Genomic DNA, 23,378 nt, shown 5'->3' with positions numbered 1-23,378 from the left:
TTGAGCTTCTGCCTTTGGCTCAGGGTGTGACCCTGGGGTCCTGGGATCGAGTCCCACTTTGGGCTCCCCACAGGGAGGCTGCTTCTCCCACTGCCTATGTCTCTGTCTCTCTGTGTCCCTTATGAATAAATAAATAAAATCTTAAAAAAAGATGACAGCTAAAATGAAAATGAAAACTTGTGGTTTGCTCGGAAAGGGAGTTTCAGCCATTGGGATGAATTCACTGAGGGAGTGAGGGGAAGTCTTGCAGGTGGTGTCTGGGAGAACAGACCCTCTGTCTGGGCAGGCTGAGGAGAGGGCTGCGTGTGTCTGTTGGGATGGAAGCAGTGCCCGCCCAGCCTCCACCAGGAGGCCGACTGGCTGTCTCAGCACCTGGGAACATAGGAACTCGGACTTGGGGTGGGTCTGTCGTAGGAGCGGCTTCCACAAAGTCCAGGGGGTTAGGTCTTGGGCATCAGAGTGGCCATTCCTAGAGCTAAATATCCGGCTCCAGCATTCTGTAGCTGTGTAACTGTAAGTGATTTAATCTCCCTGAGTCTCCCATTTCCTCACCTGCAAAATGAGGATGATAACAGGGTCATTGGAAGAATGAACATGAAAATTAACATGTGTACGAAGCTTAGGCCTAGGCCCCGCTCACGAGTGCTCAGTATAAGTTAGCACCTATCACTGGTTCCCTGCCCTCCTTACGCCCCGACGGACCCTCTTGGTGAATAAAACTTCCCTGTAGATAGTCTAGGATTACATAAAACGTATGTGTGTTATGTTCACGGTGCACCATGGTGTAATGGGGCTCTGACATACAGACTTTGGGGCTGGATACCATGTGGGTCTGAATCCTAGGTTTGCACATCTTTAACATGGAGGGGAGGTAACATCACACTTGCCGCAGAGGCCTGCTGTAAGGATGGTCTGAAATCCCGTCAAGTGCTCCTCCTACCAGCTAAGAAACCTCTTAGCTCACAAAATGCCTGCAGCTTGCTTTGTAAGTTGTGCACCGTAGGTGGGTAAAAAACCCCCTTTGGGATTGGTGCATCCTGGCCGTCTTGCTATGCAGGACAGCAGACGTGAAGGTGAATGAGCCCTGGCTTCTCTGGATTTTGCCATCAGTGACCCTCTGCCCTTTCCAGAGCCCCTGCTCGGGGGTGGGGGGGCTTTGGGGGGCAAAAGGAAGGAGCTGGGTGTCCTGCTGGGCTCACCTGCCATCCTAGTTTCCTCGGGTGAGCCATGGGGAGCAGGAGACCCAGCCTTCCTGCTAATCAGAGTCATAAATGCCAGCCGGGAGCCGAGTGAGCATCCTGCTGCTGGTCTGTGTCATTGGGTTTAGTATCCTGTGACGGTGGTTTAATTGGAAGAGATAATTGGTGCTGTGTTCTGGGGAACAGGATCCGAGAGTGAGAAGACCAGGAGCAGCTAGGCTGATGGTGCTCGCGCTTGCTGACTGTGGTGGGAAGCACTCCTCTGCCCCTGCCGAGCTTTTAGCCTCTGCTCTTTTAATGACCGGTGCTGTTCTGCGCATCCTAGTTCAGGTTCTATCCACAGGAGAGTTCTGTCCGTAAAGATGGCAATGTCACAGTTTTCTTTCATGCAGTTCATGTTTTCCTGTGCTTCTTTCCTGGCTCCTGGTTGCCTGTGCAAGTTCAGACATCTGGGCTGGCACCTGAGGTCCTGCCATGGGACTCACTCGATGGTTCCAGGGGGTACTCGTAGCTTCCTCGGGCCTGATCCCGTTCTATCCTCTCTATGATGTCTTCCTGGCACCCTCCTGTCTTCCTGGTTCCCTGTCACCTCTCCTCTTCAGCCATGGCTTTATGTTACGGGGAGTTGAGAATGGAGATTGGAATCTTTTTTTTTTTTAATTTTATTTTTTTTTATTTTTATTTTTTAAAGATTTTATTTATTTATTCATGATAGTCACAGAGAGAGAGAGAGAGGCAGAGACACAGGCAGAGGGAGAAGCAGGCTCCATGCACCGGGAGCCCGATGTGGGATTCGATCCCGGGTCTCCAGGATCGCGCCCTGGGCCAAAGGCAGGCGCCAAACCGCTGCGCCACCCAGGGATCCCTTAAATTTTATTTTTTTAAAGGTTTTACTACTTGTGAGAGAGGGACCAGGAGCAGGGGGAGAGGGAGAGGTAGGCTCCCCGCTGAGCATGGAGCCCGCCCAACTCAGGGCTCCATCCCAGAATCCTGGGATTATGACTTGGGCTGGAGGCAGAGGCTTACCCTGACTGAGCCACCCAGGAAGGCCCCTGGGCGTTGGAATCTGATAGCTCTGTTTTGAATCCTGGCCCCAACACATTCGCATTCTGTGATCTTGGATAAGTGACTTGACCTCCGTGGGTCTCAGTCTTTTCCTTTATGGAGTAGAGGTGCCTGCCTTGTGGGGTCATGGAGAAGAGGCAGTGTCAAGTACCTAACACATGCAGTGGTGCTCGATAAGTGTTCGCTAATGCAATGATTATGCTCCAGTTTCTCCCTGATAGCCAGCCCTCCTCCTTCAAGTGCCAACAGAATAACCGAACCAATTTTCGATAAAGATGACTCCAGGTCTTCACACAGCACAAAGGTACCGCAAAGAAACCAAGGTTGGAGGTCAGAGGTGCCAGGAAGTGGGAGAGGAGATAAGCACAACCTCACTTTGCCTTTTGAGAAAAGAGGGTGGCAGCCTCTTGAGGCCTTGCGAGGTGTTCTCTGTGCAGACTTTGGCCTGGGCCCTGCAAGTGCTTCCCAGGAGATGGGAACGTGTGAAGTACTGCGGGAATGAAGTGGTGTCCCGTGGCAAGCTTGCTTTTGCCCCAAGCATACAGGCTGAGGAGGGGCTGCAAGCACACTGCTGGCTCATCAGCCACAGTGACCCGGATCTGCCTTGGAGACCTTTCTTAGCACCAGGACAGCATGCATTGGACTCTGCAGCAGTCACATGGAGATACGAGCCTTGCTTCCCTTCTCTGCTATCTCTTGGAGCAGAGATTGGGATCACACGCAGAAGAAGAAACCTGCAACCAGATATCCCAGATGGAGCTTGCAGGGGCACTGATCTGTTCTTGCTGGGCTCTGGTCATTTCTAATCCTATCCCATGACCAGGTGCATCTTAGATCCCCTCCTTTCCAGTGGCAGGTGGAGTGGCTCCCAACAAACTGCCTTACAGAATGGAATCTCACTAGGCCCCCATCCCCACTCCCTTGTTCTGTGGTTGAGATGGTTAATTTCTAGACTTCATGCTTCCCAAGGTCTTTTGACTGGGGCTACCTTGGCTATGGGACTGTCTTTTAGCTCAGGCATTCTGGCAGAAAAGGCGGTTGAGACAAGTGCCACTTGTCAGTGGGCTGAAACAGCCCTATACGGCATGTAGAAGAATGTTCCCAAGACAAAAACTTGTGCGATGTTAGGATGGCTGTGTAGTGTGAAGTTAATTCTACTTATGGGAGATCCATGCCCTGCACCTCCCTCTCTGCACCTCCCTCTCCGACAGCCCTTCAGGGTCACCGTGATCTGTGCTTTTGTGGGGTCTCTCCATCATCATCTTCCTTCCCTGCACAATGTCATGCATAAAAGACCTGCCCTGGAGTCCTACTGAGACACAGCCTCTCCCTTCCTGTTGCCAGCAGACTCTGCTCAGTGCTCTGCTGCACATAGTAGGTGCTGGCTATGCTTCAGCCAGAGTCACAGACCATGGAAAACGGACCCTGTAAGCCAGCTGAGACGTGCAGAGAGACAGAGTATAATGCTATCATCTGGATTTCTTGGATGGAAAATGCTCTGTAAGAAGGTTTGCTCATCAAAACGGATGTGTGCCTTCCCCTTCGGCAGCAGTGCCTGGAAGGCTGGTCATCAAGAAATAAAGGAACTAGGTGTGTTTAAGGAAGGCAACGTAGCTGTGCTTGCAGCTGAAGCATTTAAGCCCCTTTCACCACGCTTCTCAAAGCTGCAGTTTTTGTGTGTGGGTGCCTTAACTGGCCTTCTCTCTCAGAGCCAGGACTGGGCTGCCTCTGGGCATAGAGTTGCCTCGAAAGCAGATGGTCTGTACCAGCTGAACTTTGCTGTGAAAGCCGCCTGTGTTGGAGAACTGAAAGTCAGTGTCCAAAAGTGCTGGTCTGTCTAAAGTTGCAGCTTTTGTTATCCTTAAATTCTCAACCCTGCGCTCGTTTCTCTGGATTCTGAATTCTGCCCATAAGAATGAGTCAGAATTATTGTGATAGATTCAATGCAAGGAACAGAAGGATTCTGCTATTTGGCGAGAATCCCTTGCTCTTGTGGAGGGCTTAACATTTTATAGTGTATTCTCCTGAGGTTTTGCTCACAGGTTCCTTAACTGCAGTCTTTCACAGCCTGGAGAGAGTCCCACTTTGCAGATGATCACACTGAGGCTCAGAAAAGTCCTGTCTAGGGGCCTGTAACTATCGAGAGGCAGAGCCTAGACGAGAGTCCTCCGTGGGGCTCAGCAAGGTGAGAACCGCTTAGACCACGCCTTCCCGTTTACTCACTTGCTGGCTCCCAAGCCCCGCCCACAAGGCCATTTCCCTGAAAGGGGGTGATTTGCATATTTACATCTGAAATCCACACGCCCTGGCCCTGACAGATTTGGGGCAACATGCTGTGAGGCCTGTCGCTGGGGAAATGTGGGCTTAGGTCATGATCCCGGGGGTCCTGGGATCTAGCCAGGCATCGGGCTCCGTGCTCAGTGGGGAGCCTGCTTCTCCCTCTGTGCCTGTTCTCTGCTCGGGCTCGTGCGCGCGGGCGCTCTCTCTCTCTTTCTCCCTCCCTCTCAAATAAATAAAATCTTTTTTAAAAAGGAAATTTCCAGGCACTTGCTAGACATCTGCCATTTGTAATGTGGAGGGCAGGAACCCGCTTTGTGTGTAGGCCACATTCATTTCCAGTGCCCACACTTGCTGCTTCTGGGCAAATCGACCTCCTTGGGTTCGCTTCCAGTTCCCCTACTCCGTCCGTCTGCTGCTTGATCCCCATCCATCGGAACAGACGTTGATTTCGGTACCATCCACATACCTGTCAGAGTACAGGGATATGGGTCCACCTGGTGGCACCAGAGGCTCTGCCAAACTACACGGCCTCCTCTTGATGTCCACGTCTGAACCTGGTCCTCACAGTTAGGGGTCCCCTGTTTCTGCATCTTGATCGCTCTTGGGCTGCCTGGCTGGGAGCCAGTGCTCCCTGCCGTTCCCCTGGACCCACTCCTTCCCTTTCTGCTTCTCTAGCTCATCACCACTAGGTTGCCGTTGGCCACCTCCTCTCTGAATGTCCTTACCTCTCACCATTTCTCCTCGTACAGCCTGGGCAGCCAGCCTTCCAATAAAAAAGCCCTGCCCTCCTCAAAAAAAAAAAAAAAAAAAAAAAAAAAAAGGCACTTCCCCTTGCCATCTACACACTGTGCCATTTGGCTTGGGGCTCTTCTGTAACTGAGAGTAAACAATATGCACACATGTTCCTCCTTTCTCTCCCACTCTGGTCCAGCCCTTGAGAGCAGGGGCTGTATTACTTTTATGTCCTGGCAGACTGTTGCACGGTGTCACACCTTCTCGAACCCATGCATGACGGCTGGCTGGCATGTTTAAGTGGAGATTGCATGTATACCTCTCCCCTTTAAGCTGGTTTAACCAGTGCCTATCTGTTCACCCACAGGAAGCAATGGTTGATGGCTTTGAGTTAATGACAACAGGAGGAGAGGTGGTTTTTCTATCTCCCTAGGGAAGAGCAAGAAGGCAGCATATTTTAGAAGATGCTTCCTTGTTTTAGATGCTCTTTATTTTTTGTTTTATTTTAAAGTCAAATGCTTAAACTAGGTAGTTAAGTTTATAAATTTCACTCTTTGGGATTGATTTCTTTTTTTGAAGATTTTATTTATTCATGAGAGACACAAGAGAGAGGCAGAGACATAGGCAGAGGGAGGAGCAGGTTCCCTGTGGGGAGCCTGATGTGGAACTCAACCAGGACCCCGAGGATCACACCCTGGGCTGAAGGCAGATAGATGCTCAACCACTCACTGAACCACTCTGGTGCCCTGATGGTTTGTTAACTCAACAAAAAAGTTCATTGTGCAGATGAGTTGTTTTGGGAGAGAGGGTTAGGACACCAAACTATTTCGGGTGCCAGATTGATTTATGTTTGGTAAAAAGAATATGGTGTTCACAGAATTGAGCCTCTAACTATGTTTTCCAGTAATTCTAGCCTTTTATTATCAATTATCAAGTGATTGATCGATACCTTAATGGAAACTGGAGAAATAGGACAAGTTTAATATATACACATGAACACAAATACATGCAGTTTAGTCCCTGTGGCCTTTGGGAGGATGATAAACATTTGTGTGAGTTCATATGATAGAAGATGGAGTTAAAGATTTTCAGTAGGGTACCCATATGTCTTGAAACAGCCACATCGACAAGTCTGGGGAACCATTCACCCAGGTGAACCGTTCACCCAGGAAGTCTGGAGGCCTTCAGTGACTGAGTCCTCTGGAATAGATGGCACTTGAATGCTCCAGCTCTGGAAGGGCTGATGAAGGCAGACAGGTCAGATCATATTCCCTGTCCTGTTCTTGGACAGGGATGGGTTGTCTGTCTTCTGACCTTGCCCTAGGCCCCTTCCCCTTATTTTCTTGGGATGCTACTCAGGGAGAGTCTTCTTGTTTTGTTTTGTTTTTTTAACGTATTTATTCATGGGAGACATAGAGAAGCAGAGACATAGAGGGAGAAGCAGGCTCCTCGTAGAGAGCCTGATGCGGGACTTGATCCCAGGACCCCTGGAATCAGGATCTGAGCTGAAGGCAGATGCTCAACCACTGAGCCACCCAGGTGCCCCTCGGGGAGAGTCTTCTTAACGGAGAGAGTAAAGCCAGCTCATGGGAGTGTGTCACCTGAGAGAAGCAAAACCCAACCTGCCTTAAACCTGCGGTTCAGTGCCAGGAACCCGAGAATCTCTGGGGCTCTCCAAGGCTTAGTAAGGATTTCTCCACGAGGGGTCGCGGCCTCTGCTTCTCTGCGATGTGAGATGGTAGGTGCCCATCCCTCTTCCTGCTCCTGGACCTGCTTTCCAGGCCTGGTGTAGGAGGGCCTTCTCTCGCCCTGCCCAAGGAGCGGACTCCTTCTGCACTCATGAGATCATGGCCAGGCTAACGAGGCCCCGGCATAGAAGTGCCTCAAACAAAGCCGAAGACCACTAAATATTTAATTGAATTATTTCACCGTGGGGATATTGTGACTCATGTTGAAAACTAATCACCTGCCTTTTTATCTGGCCCTTAAAAAATAGATCCCTGGTTAAACATTTAAAGGTCAGAGTCATGGTGATTGCAATGGTGTCATTATTTTCCTTTTTTGTGGGTTTGGGTGGGGAATGGGAAGGAAGGGGGGATATGTTGGGAAGGAAGACAGAAGCTGCCTTTATGGGTAAAGGGATTCCAGGTGATCAGGATAGCTCTGTGGGTGTGTATACAGTTTTCTTTCTTTTTGGCCTTCCCTTGTCTTGATTCTCCAGAGGGATGCCTGGAAGGGGCTGGAATGTGGGTGAGGACGGCCTTTGAACTGGACAACCCTGCTCAGTAGGAGAAACCATATTCCGTGTCCAGTCATTCAAGATAGGGTTTCATTTGCACTCTCAGAGCTTGACGAGGCGCTGAAATTCCATTGTTCGGCCTTTTAGTTTAATTCTTTTATGCAGAAAGAAGGAAATACGTTTGGAAATTGCTATGGTTTTTTTCCTCCCTCGGAGTGCTATTGATGTAGGCACAAGGTAGCTTTTCTTGCCACCATAACGTTTCTCCTCACACAGTGGTTGGATCCTAGCTTTATTATTTTAGTAATAAAATGGATTGGCCATAATTAACTTTGTAGGTGACTCCAAAATAAGTGCTCTGCCCTGTATCATCCGACAGGAATTTCAGGAGAAGAATGGAGTGAAGTGAAATAAAATGGGAGTGGCTGACATTGGGTTGTTGCTTGTAAGAGACCAGCTCTGAAATAGTTCGAGCGTCCACTGTGTGCCAAGACCTTGTGGGGCACGCTTGGGAATTAAAAAGTAGCCAGCGCCTTCCATGAATGGCTCATCGAGAAGGGAGGAGAAAAAGCCGTCCCTTTCAGAAGACAGATACTTTCCAGTTTCCCAAGGACAACAATGCCCACCTCTGAGTATGAAGTCCTAACTCCCCTAAGTTTTTGCGGGTTTTTTTGTTTGTTTGTTTGTTTTGTTTTGTTTTGTTTTGTTTTGCATCTGATGAACAGGAGAAAGTTGAGGCAGCGAAAGGAAAAAAATTCTGCTCTAATTTGTGTACTGTGATTCTGCAGAAAAACAGGCCTGCAGCTTATGGCTCTTCAGGGAACAATGTCTGCCAGGATAACAGAGCATCAGTGCTGGGTTTGACTCGGTGCAAGGCAGACACATGTTCCCTGCATTATACGGATATTGGGCCATGTGACCCCAGGATCCCTTCCAGTTGCATGAGTCTAAATTCTCTGATCTTACATCTAGCCAGCTGGAGATTTAAAGAAAAAAACAAAACAAAACTTTTTTCCCCCCGTCTTAAGTCTAGAAAGATAAACCAGATCTATTTTGTGTGAATTTGTGTGAATTTCCATTGTCTTTAATGACACCCCCATAATACCTGATTTCTTCCTTCCCATTTTCCGTCGTTCATTGAGTGCTGCTCGGGCCAGGCACTCTGCAATGGGCAGGACCCCTGCCTGCAAGAAGCCTCGTCTTGGTGGAAGAGACAAGCAATAGACAGTGGCAGGCCAGTGTGTCGGGCTGTGACAGGCACAGGGTTCACACAGCGAGGGAGTGCCACTCAGTCTGGGAGACACCCAGGCAGGGTCACGAGGATGCATAGAAGCCAGCAGGAAGGGCACTGTCCTAGCAGAGGGAACGGCATGTACAGAAGCCAAGAGACGGTGGGAGGGAGGATGGGGCATCTGGGAGCTGCCAGGACGCCTGTCATCTGGAGCACAAGCGTTGGCAGTTTGTGCCGATTTGGCTTTTCGTGAAGACTCTCAGGTGCCAGCTTAAAAGAACATTCACAGCTCTGCCTTTTTGTCTGTTAACTTTAATAGATGTCAACTCTCTGAAATTCAGGTGAAATCCTCCTCCTATGAATGCTAATTACCTCCCGTTAACACGTATGGGAAAATCTGAGATGAACTTAGCAAACATCTGTCCCAGTCATTTGGAGCAAAGACTTCATCCTTGCATTTCCCAGCCATCATACCCCCAAATGTTATAAATCTGTTACTGTCAAATGATTTTGAGGCTGCGCAAAAGTCATTGTGAAGTCAGACTGTCTCACGTCTGTTCCCCTTTTTCCTTTAGAACCAAATTTCAGCTTGCTTATCAGTTGCCGCTGTTTGTGTTTGTTTTCTTGTCCTTTGCTCTCCTTGCCCGATGTCTGTGGTGTGGTGTTGGGGCTGGCACGTGCGTTATGGAGAGCTGCTGGGTGCCAGGGTCACTGCAGAGCCGACTGGGGAAGCCACGTGCCCGAAACCCCTTACTGGGTGTCCCTTTAGAATGAAAGGAATGGCCCTGGCCTCCTGCCGCTCTTTGCCATCCTTCAACTTGCTCATGATGCATAAGCAGCACGTGTGGCTCTAGGAGCAAGGTCACCGGATCTGCCCTGCCAGCTGTCCAAGTATTAGTTTTGTCAACTGCAGATCAGATTTGAAAAAACTGGCACAGACTCTGCCCTGTTGACATCATCTTTGGAAATCTGTCTCTTGATAATGTGGAATGAGCAGCGGGTGGCTTGCTCTTCACATGAATGAAAGCCAGGAATGTTGTGAGACAAAAGAGGGTGTTTTAGGTACTTGTCCATTCGCCTGTGAAAACTGCTACCTGGAGAGTGGTGGCCAGTTCTCTGCAGCTTCCCTTGAGGCCTGGGCAGTGGTGTGAGGGATTTAGGTTAGAGAAGCAGTGGGGTTTGGTAGAAAGAGCATGGGCTTTGGAGGTACACATCTAGCCTAAAGCCTACCTCCCTTATGTTTGCTGTGTGACCCATGGCAGGTTGCTCACCCTCTCTGTGCACAGGCAGCTTGAGAATATTGTTGTAAGAAGTGTTTATGTAGAAATCTGGAGGGAGTACTTTGACATAACACTTTACACAGGACTGGGGAAACACGTGTAGCCCAAATATAGAACCCCTCTTCCAAAAAACATTTGGGGTGGGGTGAAAGCTAAGGCACCAGGCCACCTCTTGGATTGAGTACCTTGGTTTCTGTGCCTCAGTTTCCTCATCCACAGTGGGAATATTAACGTCTACCATCCACAGCTGTCATGAATATTAGAAATAAAGTATATATATTGCCTGGCATAAGGTTGCCATCCCGAGCGAGCAGTGTAAAAGGTGGTGGTATATCTTGCCAGCTGGCTTCTTTAGATGGCTGAGGTCCCTAAGATGAGGGTATGCTCCAGTTGTTGAGTGGCATTATCAGATGGGTGCGCTCTCAGGTGGTGCCCAGGGGACTGGGGTGGAGAACAGTCTGTGAGGAGCCCCTGCGCTCCCCTACCCCTCTGGCCAGCACTGGACCTCTTTTTCTTTGGAAAACGTCTGAAATTAAAGTAAGTTGCTTTTTGCTGCTTAAAAAACTGTTTTGCACATCTCTGGTTTAGGTGAGATCCTTTGTGAAGTACCAGATGATTTTCCAAGGACGCTCCCAGATCCCCTGGTTCTCTCATTTGTTAAGAAGTGGAAGAACAGAATTTTTGGTCTTTCATACTTGATAGGCCTGGAAAATTAAGATAAATGGGTTAAGGGAATGAATGGCCTTTTAGAGCCTAAAAAGCCCACTACCCCACCCAGATGGGAACTCTGTGACCCTGCTGGCCCTTTGGTGAGTACTTGTCCTCCTGGAAATGGAAGTGAGAGTCCTGGGGCGCCTGGACGCAGCTTCTGGTCTCTTTGCTCGGCTGCCCAGTGGCCACATCACTGGATGCCTAGCCCTGCCTGAAAATCTTGTTGCCACCAGTGTTGTGGGAATGAATCCTGGGAAGAACATTAGACACAGGCTTGAAGTCCGATGCACTGTGTGTGCCAGAGGGAGACACCCTGCCCTCGCTCTGTGCCCAGAGAGCATTTCCAGCTGTGCGTTCCTCCTTACATAATCCTGATTGGAAAAACAGTACGATTTGTTGCAGGCTGGAGGGCAGATGAAATGAAAGTCTGTAGGTGTGGATTTCTGCTAGTTAATCTGATTGTTTGCTAATCAATCCCTGTTTCTAAAGAAGCTCAAAAACTGAAATGAAAAAGCAGTCCAGATTTCAATAGCTAAATGCCTCCTTGCTCCAAGGGAGAATGAGAAGGGCTTCATTCTCTCTGGGATGTTATCACTCGGGAGTCTGCTTTGTAGATGCAGAAATCACTTCATACTCAGGAAAAGAATTTGTTAGAGGATTTGGGAAGGGATGGGGCTTGCAGGACCCTGTTCTTCCCCCTTCCTTCCCACTCTGGTCGTACCTGTGACATGCAGGTGTACTTTATCTCATTCTTTCATGAGACCACAGGTGCTGACAGCAGCAGCAGCGATGGGCATATACTTGTTGTGTCTTCCATCCCTTGTGCTGGCCTGTGGGGGTTGAGTCACAGCAGCTGGCTCCAGGCAGGATGTCAGATCACATGGAGGCATATTGCTAGGCCACGGAACAGGGCAGCGCCCAGGGTGTGTTCTTACTACCTGAAATAAACACATGGGCGGCAGAGGCCACACCCACAGGAAGAGAAGATGCCTTGAGCTCTTCATCCCCACCTGCTTCCCAGTCAACCCAAATGTAAGCAAACAACATGCTCAGTTTTATAGTTCACTGTGGTGGTTTTATACTTCACTGCAGTGGCCCCTTCTTGGCTGTAGCCTCAAGCCCCATCGAGCCAGCAGAGTTCTGACATCACGCAGACCATTTGCACGGTCTGCTGAGTGTCGTCATACTAGGTCTGGTTCATCTGAACCCTGCATTGGAAAATGTGAAATTGCATTTCCCATTCGATCAGAGGCAGATATGGTCCGGAGCCATGACGATCTGTGGCATTGTTGCCTCTGACGCCAGCAACAAGAAGAGTGTGTGTGTGTGTTTGGGGGGGGAACAGCAGGACCCTGAAGGTCAAAGGTCATGGAGCCCAGCTGCCAGAGCAGGGAGGAGGCTGAGCAGAGAAGAGTATACACCTTAGCAGTTTGCACTTTGATTCTTAATGACTCATTCTGGGGCCACCAGCCTGATCTAGCCTAGGAATGGGGTCACTTTCCTGTTCTTGTGTTAGTTTCTCCTTTAAAACCATTTTCAGAGCAGAAGTGGAGGCTGAGATGAAATCATTGAAATCTTTTGAAAAAGTTTTTTTTAAAGATTTTATTTATTTATTTGAGAGAAAATGAGTGAGGGGGGAGGGGCAGAGGGAGAGAGGGCAGCAGACTCCCTGCTCAGCAGGGAACTCCATCCCAGAATCCTGAGGATCATGACCTGAGCCCAAGGCAGACATTTAAACTACTGAGCCACCCAGGCGCCCCTGAAATTTTTTTTTTTTAATTTTTAATGTGGTAAAATACACATAAAACTTACCATCTTTGTACCATTTTAAGCCATTTTAAAGTGTATAGTTCAGGAGTAGTAAGTGTATATACTCTGTCATTATCACCAGTTTCCAGAACCTTCTCATCTTGCAAAACTGAATTAGACAGTAGGCCCCTGTTTTCCTTGTCCCCTAGTCCCTGGCAACCACTGTTCCACTTTTCTGTGTCCATGAATTGGACAACTGTAGATACCTGTTAAAGTGGACCCAGGCAGGATTTGTCTCTTTGTGACTGGCTTATTTCACTCAACATCTTCAAGGTTCACCCAAGTCAGAGTATGTGACAGTATCTCTTCCCTTTTAATTGTTATTATTATTTTTTTTAGGATTTATTTATTTGAGAGAGAGCACTTGAGCGCATGATTGGGAGGACGGGCAAAGGGAGAGAATCTCAAGCAGGCTCCTTGCTGAGCCCGGAGCCCAACACGGGGTTCAATCCTCAAGAACCATGAGCTCGTGACCTGAGCCGAAATCAAGAGTCGGACGCTTAACTGACTGAGCCACCCAGGCGCCCCTGTCTTTCCTTCTTAAGGCTGAATTATATTCTATTATATGTATGTATCACATTTTATTTATCCATTCATCCATCGATGGACCTGGGTTGTTTCGGCTTCTTGGCCAGGCCTCTTCTTTTAAACCTTTCCATGGCTTTCTATTTGCCTCAGGGTGAAATTTTTCCCCCAAGCATCTTTGTTGCTGAGACCGGTTCAAGGCCGAGCTTCTTCCTGCCTCTGTCTTCCATCCCCAGGCTCATCCTCTGACTAATGCACCTACATTGGAGATGCTCGAGCTGCTTTGGACTCCCTAGGGGCCCCAAGGCCTGTCCCTTCTCACTGCTGGTGCTTCCCCACTCTCTCACCAGCACACTGTCCTAGCCTGGCTGGGCCCTGGCCAGTTTAGCTTGGACAAGCTCTTCTCCCCAAGTTGGGGACCTTACACAGTGTATCATCTTTTTCTGTGTACTTCTGATTTTGTACCAGGGGCCTGTGAGCTGTTTTTAGAGCAAGGACAATTTTATTGATGAACCCTAGCATCTGTGTACAGTAGGTGTGGCATGTTTATTAAACACGTGAGGAATATTGTCTTTTCAAATGCAGGAGGCTCTACACTTCTTCCCACTGCCCATTTCTCTTTGCTACTAAAATCCATGTACCCTGTAGAAATTGACCGCTTTTTCCCATAGCCACGCTGTGGCAGGGTTGGTCAGGCTCCGTAGTAATACTCCGTAGGTTGGGCAGGTATGTAATGTGTTGAGTGTGTGGACTAGCCTGAGAACTTAACTGCCATCGTGGCAGTGTTTCTTTGCAGGGAAAAAAAATGTCCATTTTTATGTTTTTTATATTTATTTATTTATTTATTCTTAATTTAATTTAATTCATTCATTCATTCATTCATTCATTCATTCATAGAGATGCAGAGAGAGAGAGAGAGGCAGAGTCACAGGCAGAGGGAGAAGCAGGCTCCATGCAGCGAGCCTGACGTGGGACTCGATCCAGGGTCTCCAGGATCACGCCCCGGGCTGCAGGCGGTGCTAAACCGCTGCGCCACCGGGGCTGCCCAAAATGTCCATTTTTAAAGCAGTAAATATAAACAGTCTTCTGGAACATATGCCTCTTTGGTAGGTCAAGGTTTGCTGGTGATTCTGCCCTTGGTTTGGAAATCAGATGTTTTTCCTTCCCTGTAATGAGGACAAAGGTGAGTGGCCCTTTGTACATCACGTAAAGAAATGTACCCATTCACTCGGAAAAGAGAGAAAAAAGTTTTGCACCTTCATTCGTAGTCAAGTGATTCGAGAACATAATGTAGGCTTTTTTACAAAGGAAGTTGGCCAGCAGCATTAGGACCTGGTCTCCATTTAAGCAAGGTTTTAGTAGCGGATAATCACCCTGTTCTTTCTTTGGAGCTATCTGGGGGTGGGAGCTGTCCCTTTGCTGAGAGTGGGTTGGTCGGTTTTAAACTCTGCTAACAGACAAGGGGAAAAGAAAGGACAGGATAGAGGCAGCAGAGCTGGTGATGCCGTGACTTTCATTCCATTTCCATCTCATTCAGGATTTGACTGGAGTCGAAACCAGACTTTCGATGCCCATGACTCACTGTCTGTGGGAATGCTATCCCCTGGAGTCCTGCAGTGTATAACCTATGCAGCCATACACATCAGTCTCAAGAGGCTTAAAAGGCCTTTCTGTGGCTGTCTTTGAAGGCAGTGAACTCTTCCTCCTAATCGATCACTACAGACATTTCTGCTGCAGTTGAAGTATTAAACAGAAAACTGAAATGCATTTGGGAATCAGGTGGGATGTTCATCCAAAACCAGATTTAGTTGAAAGAGTCTCGTGCGAAGCTACGTACACAAAGGCTTGATTGAAGAGATCTGGAATCAGACAGCCGTGGTTTTGAATGTTGATAGCATGGTAATAGCAAGTATCTGTTGAGTCCTTGGTCTGCATGGGGCCAGCACAGCACAGGTGCCCAGCGTCTTACTTGGATTATCTCATTCAGTACTCGGTGGCCCCAAGGAGGAAGTGCTGAGCTTCAGGGTGGTTGCTGCCTAAGGTTACACCATCGGTTGGAGGGAGTTTGGGCACAGTGACTAGGGATGTTCAACTCCAGAACCCAAATCTGAACCTCTCTTCCAACAGCAGCCAGCTCAGCTGGGTTACCCTGAGCTGATCTAGAGGTGGTTTTGCTGGGGGACTAGATGCAGATACATAACCAGCAGAGCCTGTTATTGTTCATCCTGAGCCTTTAGGAATCATGCTGTCCTTCCAGGACCAGAGAAACACCCCCTGCTCCAAGCTCCTTTGTACTTGCATCATGCTTTGAGGAATCGGTTCATTCTGAGGCATGAACTGGGGGAGCGGCCTGAGTATAGGGTTTGCCTGTTTGTTTGGTGGGGCATTTACGGCTGGGGGTTTACTTTTTTATTTTTATTTTTAAGGATTTTATTTATTTATTCATGAGAGAACAGAGAGGCAGAAATATAGGCAGAGGGAGAAGCAGGCTCGCTATGGGGAGCCTGATGCAGGACTGGATCCCAGGATCACACCCTGAGCCTAAGGCAGATGCTCAACCACTGAACCACCCAGGTGCCCCCATCCTAGGTTTACTTAATTTACTCTATGGGTCTCCGTCTTTGAACTTAAAAAAATAAAAAAATTTGGTTGACTCAGTCTCAGTTTTCCAGCAGTTATTAATCCCATTCTGAATGCTTGTTTGTGGGTTGAATACAATTGAGTGTTAATCTGGCAGCCTAGGATTGCTGGGGGCATCCGTCCCTGCCCTTGGGCTCACTTGTATCTGTCTCCCATACACACACAGATGCACACATTATCCCTCTTGAAACTGGAAGTCATTCGAATGTCAGTGCTTTTCCTGTTTTCTTTCTGGGGACGAGAAAATCCCTGATGTCAAGATTTCTAGCAGAAAGGTCAGTCTCAGGTTTGTAATAACTGGGTAATTGTCTCTTAAAATAAACTAGCATCTCCAGGGCTGTAAGCTTGTCTTCTTGGCTATCTGGATGCGGAGCTTAATGGCTGCGGGCCTCTACCATTTCCTGTGGCCCTGTGCAGTCATCTGGAAATGTGGTGAACAGTCCCACGGTGCGGGAGGGCCAGCTGCTTTTTCTGTAACAGGAACGTGCTGGCTCCTGCCAGTCCCTCTACCCTTTATCTTCTGCTTTCTGGTCAGGAGCCCCTCTCTGTGCTTCTATCCTTTCCGAGTGGTCACCACTGGTTTGGACTGGTACACTGTCATCTCTTGTAGGCTGCTCACCAAAATCAATGCTAATTGTTCCAGGAGCTAATAATTCCTGCCTCAAAGTTGAGTCTATGTGCTTATTCAGGACTGTTAAGGTTTTTCCCTGAATGAGTGATGGGTTCCTGATCGAGAATATTGAGGAGAAACCCTGGGAGGCTGCCTTTGCAGTGTCCTGGGGAGACAGCCATGCATTGGTGCTGTCTTTTTTTTTTTTTTTAAGATTTATTTATTTATGATAGAGAGAGAGAGAGGCAGAGGGAGGGAGAAGCAGGCTCCATGCTGGGAGCCTGACGTGGGACTCGATCCCGGGGCTCCAGGATCGCACCCTGGGCCAAAGGCAGGTGCCAAACCGCTGAGCCACCCAGGGATCCCTGGTGCTGTCTTAAGAGCAAATCTGGTTCCATGAAAATAAGCCCACTTAGGTGTTTGATTTCAATGAGAGCATTCCAGATCATGGATCTTTTCAAGTTCTTCCTTAGGATGGAAGAATTTACTTATAAGGCACTAAGTCAATGGAAGTTTTAAGAACAGAATATTTAAATTGTTCTCTTTCTCCTATGAACTGAGCCTTTAAGCTTGCTTCAGGATGGCGGTCCCAGGTACTACTGCACTGGCCTAGGGTGAAAGATGTGGATGGTGTCTAGAGGCCATCTGGGAAGTGGTGAGCTAAGGGGGCATGGTGCACTGAAGGAAACTGAGGGTTCTGGGCAATTCCCGTCCTGGTCAGGATGCAAGTAGCCACCCAGGAGAGCACCTGTTGTCTTGGAACCTCACTGTAATTGGTGGCATCAGGAGACAGTTGGAGGTCATCTGTCCCAGGATCTGTAAGGCTCCTCATAGCAGCACATGTTGGTGGAAGGTGGATTTCCCCTTCAGCAGAGCTGGCATCCACTTTCATGATGCAAATCACTTACCCAGCAATGCTCCCAGTTCAGCCCTGTCCCCTTCTCCCAATCCTGGTCCACACAGACATATTCCTCTGAGACTTACCTAAGCATCCATCTGCATTCATCTCAAAGGTGTTTCATGCCTAGGGCTCTGGGAGAAGTCGTCCTTGGTGATGTTTCACAGAGGTGACGCCACACATCATGGTGGGTTTCTCTCTCATGGGTCTGTGCACACATGTACGTGTACTCTGTATACATGCGGACATAAGGTATGTGGTTATACTGTTGCCACATGCAGCCTCCCAAGGGGTTCACTGGATACCATTAGGGTCTTTGGTGTGCTGTGTCTGTTTGAGGTCACAGTAAGATAGTGACAATCATGAAATTTCCAGGTGGCATTTAATGGCTGGAATTAGAAACCCATCCTTGTACTTCAGATCTAGGGGAAGCTACCTTCCATGGCTGTCTTTGTTTTGTTCAGCCTCATTGAGCTAATGGCAGGTGTTGCCGCAGAGGTCAGGGCACCTTACTCTGCTTGGAAGGGGAGAGGTTCTTCAGATGAGAAGTCCTCCCCTTCCTAAAGCTACACCAGTGCTCGCTTCACTCCAAGGATTGGAGAGGAAAGCTCCTTGCCCTCTTCCTCTAAGCTTGGGACAGTGAGTTCTCTGGCCTGGGAGGTATTTCACCTGAGTCTGGGTGACTGGTTGGCAGGGGCGGGAAAGAAAAAAAATGCCAGTTACAGGCCAAAACTGGGCTATCCCTAGGTCCCATTCAGCTTGTACATTCTCTAACTCCTAGATGTTGAAGCTTCTTTAGAAAGTGGCTTTAAGAAACCTCAGCGCTGTTAAGAATACCATTTTGTGGGTCCCTCGTCCTTTATAACTCAGCCAAGTGATCGTTGTCATGGCAACAGAGCTGCGCCTGCAAAGGCTTTTCTAATAACATATAAGGGGCTCTGGAGCTTCCTGAGGTTGTTGGTAATTATCTTCTAAAAAAAATATGTTCTGAATATTGTGAACACTTTAATGGGCCCTGTTGCATCCCACTGGGGACTTCTGAGGGCCATATCAGTCCCTTACCTTAAAATAAAAAGACTACTCTTCGTTTTGCCTTCTTGTTTTGCATATTCTTCTATGGAAAAAGAATTGCTCTCCCATTTTTACATAATGCCTTGTACATAGTAGGTACACAAATAATTTTATTTACTCAGGCAAAACTGCCAAGATCAGATCCAAATACTCCTTATTAGATTATTAGTTAGGTATGCTTTTTCACTAAGTGTTCTTGAACCTCAAGCCGGGCAGGCCTCCAAGAGCTCACAAGGGTCAGAACTCTGATAAAGAACTGCTCATCACCCACTCCTGGGAGCTCAGATTTAGCCCCAGCTACCAATTTGCTAAGAGTACCTGTTCTTCAGGATGGGTTCTTGTCTGATTGAAACAATTTTATTTCTCTCTTGGTTTCTTTTATCTGCATCTCTCTATGGAGCCTTTATTCTGGGCCATGCATCTTGCCAGACATTGGGAATTCAGAGAGGGCTAGGACAGTGTGGCTGTCTGAAAGGAGGTCTCTATTTAGTGGAGGACACAGGCCCAGGATGTAGGAAGCCCAGGAGAGTATTACAGGTGTGGTAACGCATCAGTGTGCGTGGGAAAGGGGGAGGTGAGCTAGCAGTGGTCTGGTTGCCTGCATCTCTCCTTTCGCTCTATTATTCCATCCTTAACTGCTCATGCTGGAGACCCCTGAGGTGCTCATTCTCCATAAGGCAGAGGAGAAAGCTTACTCCATGGCCACCTTTTTGTACTGAGTCACTCTGAAAGCTATTTAACATCCTAGGCATGGGGGGAGCCAGAGGTTAATGGGAACCAGGGACTACTTTGTGACCTGTACTTAGCTTATATTGAGGCATTGGCCCTCACATGTTGTCTGATGCTTCTGAGCTTTCTCTTTTACTCAGGACCCAGATTTACAGTTTTACTTGTTGGCAGGGGGACCTCCCAGGAGGGGTGGGGAGCTTCACCAGCAGGAGCCTGTCCTGGCAGCAGGCCCCAGTGTCTTAATGGGAATAATACACAGTGAACAGTCTCTTTTGCCATGCCCCACCTCCAAGTCTGGGACATCTGGTCCACCTAGATTTTGCCTGGAAGGGTCCTTGTGGTGGTGGAGTTCCCAGAGAGTTTGGGAAAGGGATATTGGCTGATAAAGTACCCCAGTCCCTTTGACCCAAAGCATGGTTGCTGGTCTGGCAGTGAGTCAGCATCACTTGGGAGCTGGTTAGAAGTGCGGATTCTCAGGTCCACTTGCAGACCTTCTGAGTCAGAATCTGATTTTAGCAAAATCCCCTAGTGATCACATTAAAGTTTGAAAACTTACTGCTCTAGTTCCTGTGTGAAACCTTACGGCCAGAGTAGCAAATACAAGGCATGCATCCTTCCATTGTTCATGCATTTGTGGCAGACACTGCTAGCTGATCTAGGCACCCACTTTTCCATCAAGTCCAGATCCAGCCTCAGAATCCTTCTTAACCCAATGTTCCAAACATCATTAGACAATTAGAATTAGCCCAGAAGGTAAAACCCATTTGTCCCACTCCCATCCCACCTTTGTGAAGAACTCCTCTTAGAAAACAAGGAATGCCTAGCTCTTAAGGGTTGAGAATTATGTCCCTAATTATTCCCCAGGGAAGAAGAAAGAAACACAAGAGCCCACTGAATGAACAGCTGTTGGCAACCAGAACATACACAGCACAGTGGCAATAAATCAGACCCAGCTGGTCCTCTGGGGTCAGGCAGCGAGCTTGACAGAGCAGGGAAAGCCGCTGTGGTATCTTGGCTCCTTATTCCCCCTCAGGACATGGGACCAGTCCAGTGCTTTCTAGCAGCTTCCTGTTGGGTTTGTTTGATGACTGAGCAGCAGTTAAGTTTAAACCACTCACAGGTGGTTATTGTCCTTAGGAAGTGTTTGTGCTCTGTTAGGGGAGCTAGGGAATAGAAGGGTATAGAAGAAAAGAACAGAGGGCAGGAGGAGTAGTAGATCTGATCATTGTGTAGCAAGGTCACGTCCTATCCTATGACTGGCTCTTGGAGGCATCTTATGTGGGCCAGTAAGGTTAACCTTGAAGGATCATCAGGATACTAGAATTGTGTCCTGTTTTAATGGAAGTTGGGCAGGACCAAAAAAATGTGTTCGGGGATACACATTTATCTTCTGCTTCTACGAGCAGCAGCTTCTAACCGCTAAGGACTCCTTGCATTTCCCCAACATCTATGGACCTACCCCAAGCTTTTTAAGATCATATTTACTGAACAGATGACCTTTTGAAGTAATATTTGAGTTGTACACCTTCCCCTTTTACTTTAGAGGACTATAGTTATGAATCTGGAATCATTTGTGCCAGATTTAATGCAGTTCCAGTACAAGACAAAGACAAAGGACTGTGGGTGGTTGAGTTGGCCAGAAGCAGTAAAGAGGTTTAGAAATAACTGAGAGCTATAGTTTTTGGTTCACTTCACTACTGCTTGACCTTGAGACTCAGCTGGGAATCAGAAAGTAAAACCAGTTTATGGCCTTGTATTAACACATGGAGGAGCAGGATTGGCCGGCCGGTAGGGTCCTGTGGATACTTGGGTTGGGGCATGGGCTGCTTTCATGTCTGCCTGAGCCTTATACCTGCTTTCTCTGGTTGGAAAAGCCAGCTTTCTGTTGGCTGTTTCCGGGTTAGTTAGAAGAAACCTGATCAGAAACCATCCAAAGATTCATCCAGAAACTATTTGGGGAAGGTGTGGCTCGAGATAGAAACGGAGGGGAAGACAAGAAGGAGATGGTGATGAGTCCATGTGAGTGACCTTAGACTAAGCTGGGTAGGAAATTAGCAGCAACACAGAAGCCTGACTGCATCCTGTGTGCCACTGATGGAGTCTTGGGTGATGCGGCCTGTCTTCCTGTAGAATCTTACATCTTAGCTTCCCTTGATTAGTTCCCTGTTACAGTGGTAGGTGGCGTGTGCAGCAGGCATGGAGAGACAAGTGGGGAGCAGAGGGAGGTCAGGAAGAGAATTGGAAAAGAGCCAGTGTTTCAAGTCTGGAACTTGAAGCTTGACATGTTTGCCAGTTCCCACATACTGAGGTTTACTAGGCACCTACTATGTCCAAAGATGTGCACACAATCCATTATGTGCTATTTTATGAAGTGTCACTTCCTAGAAAATAAAGAGATCTCGAATTTGACTAGGCAGGGATGAGGTCCCCACAAAACTGGATTACATAGGGTCCTCCTGGATGGATTTGGGAAAGGATGATCTTGGGAAGAGTGATCTTGGGAAGAGTGATCTTGGGGAAGGATGCTTCTAGTGAGTAGGGAAAGGTCCTTTGTATGAATAAATAGCACCCTGCTCCAAAGGAAGCTGACAGGAGGTGACATAAGACCATCCGTGTCCACCCTGAAGCCAGGGCCATGCAGACCTGCCAGCTTGTACATGTAGTCTAGCAGGGATGTGGCCACAGTGGTTTGGATCTTGCTGATAAAGCAGATGTTTGAGTAGCAGGGTTTTTATTTTCCTTCAGTTACAGCAAGGGAAAGGGGCAAAAACCAGACTTCTCATCCATCAGATATTTTGAGATGTATTTGTAGCAGTGATAGGTCCTGAAGAATGTTTAAAAATTCTACAGACTCAGCCCTGGATACACATCCTGAATTCTATGTGTACCTTGGGCAAAGGACTTCACTTCTCTGAGCTTCCCTGTCCTCATCTGTAAAATGAGAATAATACCTACCTTATAATGATACCTACATGAGGAGTAGAATAAGGTTTTTAAAATTGAATACAGTGTGCTTGCAACTCCCTATTTGATTACAAGGACTCATAAATGGTAGCTATTCCTAATAATTTGGAGAGCAGCAAGACTGCTTCCTGAGAGTTGATTGTCAACACATTCTGGCGTAGTGTAGGGATGTACAGAAGCCGCTTAAAGGAATAGAGTAGCTCTTAGGCCAGTAACACATGAGGGTAACCTGATTCTAGATAGCAGAGGTTTTATTTTTATTTTTATTTTTTTTAAGGATTTTATTTATTTATTCATGAGAGACACAGAGAGAGGCAGAGACACACAGGTAGAGGGAGAAGCAGGCTTTCTGCAGGGAGCCCAATGTGGGGCTCAAGACCTGAGATCATGACCTGAGCTAATGGCAGACGCGCAACCACTGAGCCACTCAGGTGTCCCTATATAGCAGAGATTTTAAAAGTAAATTATTAGTCAGAGGGGGAGGGTCTGGTCACCAGCAGAAGCAGAATCAAGGGACAGCTAAAGAGACAGCATCAAGGGCTCACTCTCCGGGTTTCATCCCTTTAGGGGAGGTGAATACATCAGGCTCTCTCTGATCCCAAAGATACCAGCTGCCCTATTCTGTGTCCATATTGGTCATTAGGCCCCGTTCTAAATTATCTGGCCTTCCCTGAAGGCTGCTGGGAGGTAATGCCCAGATCAGTGGCTGTAAACATCTTATCTACCCAACAGTTCCATTTCACCAGCCAAGAAAACACGGCAGCCTGCATCTGCTTTGCTGGCACAAGCTGTCTTCCTTGAGTTGTGCACCTTGGCTCCAGCGGGAGCATCTTTTCTGCGCCTGTACATCCGAGGCAGACCCTTGCAGTGGGCGTTGATGGTGGCAGATGTCTGGGGGCCAGTGGCATTTCCTGGTTGACACCCCCACAGCATTTTCCATCTGGGCACTGTTCCATCCGACACAGCGGCAGGGAAGGTTCCCTGTTGGAATGCATTTGCTGCTGCTTGGTCTTCCCCAGAGTGTGAGCCGGTCCGTGTGTTTGTGTTTCCATATTACCACTCTCGCTTTGCTTTTAAAACAGCAACAAAGAGAGAGGAATATTGGTCTTTGTGGCTGCCAGTACCGTGCATGCCAAAATCTCGTGCTTGCTGAAGCCGCCAGATGGTGGTAGGACTGTGTGTGGTTTTGTTTCCTCTGCTTTTTGAAAAGTCGTGAAGTGGGAGAGGCTGGGGAGTGTGAGCTTGGCTGTAAGATTGTCAGCTGATAACAGTTTGGAGCGTCTTCCACCCCGCATGTGGGCACAAGGGTGTCTTCCCAAAACGTGTTGCTGACCCTCCCCAGCATTTGCTGAGTGCACAGTATTAGCTGTCCCGTAAACACCAGCTGGATTGTCC

General features: G+C 48.1%; 1 protein-coding gene across 14 annotated transcripts in view; it reads left to right on the top strand.

The window, feature by feature from the left end:
- MTSS1 (MTSS I-BAR domain containing 1) overlaps positions 1 to 23,378 on the top strand; it is a 161,855-nt gene that overhangs the window by 92,227 nt on the left and 46,250 nt on the right. The gene's annotated exons all lie outside the window — the stretch shown is intronic.

The sequence above is a fragment of the Canis lupus genome, chromosome 14 (genome assembly GCF_048164855.1).
Source record: "Canis lupus baileyi chromosome 14, mCanLup2.hap1, whole genome shotgun sequence".
Taxonomy (NCBI): Eukaryota; Metazoa; Chordata; class Mammalia; order Carnivora; family Canidae; genus Canis; species Canis lupus.
The sequence above is the reverse complement of the archived record's forward strand: the minus strand, read 5'-3'. Positions and strand labels throughout refer to the sequence as shown.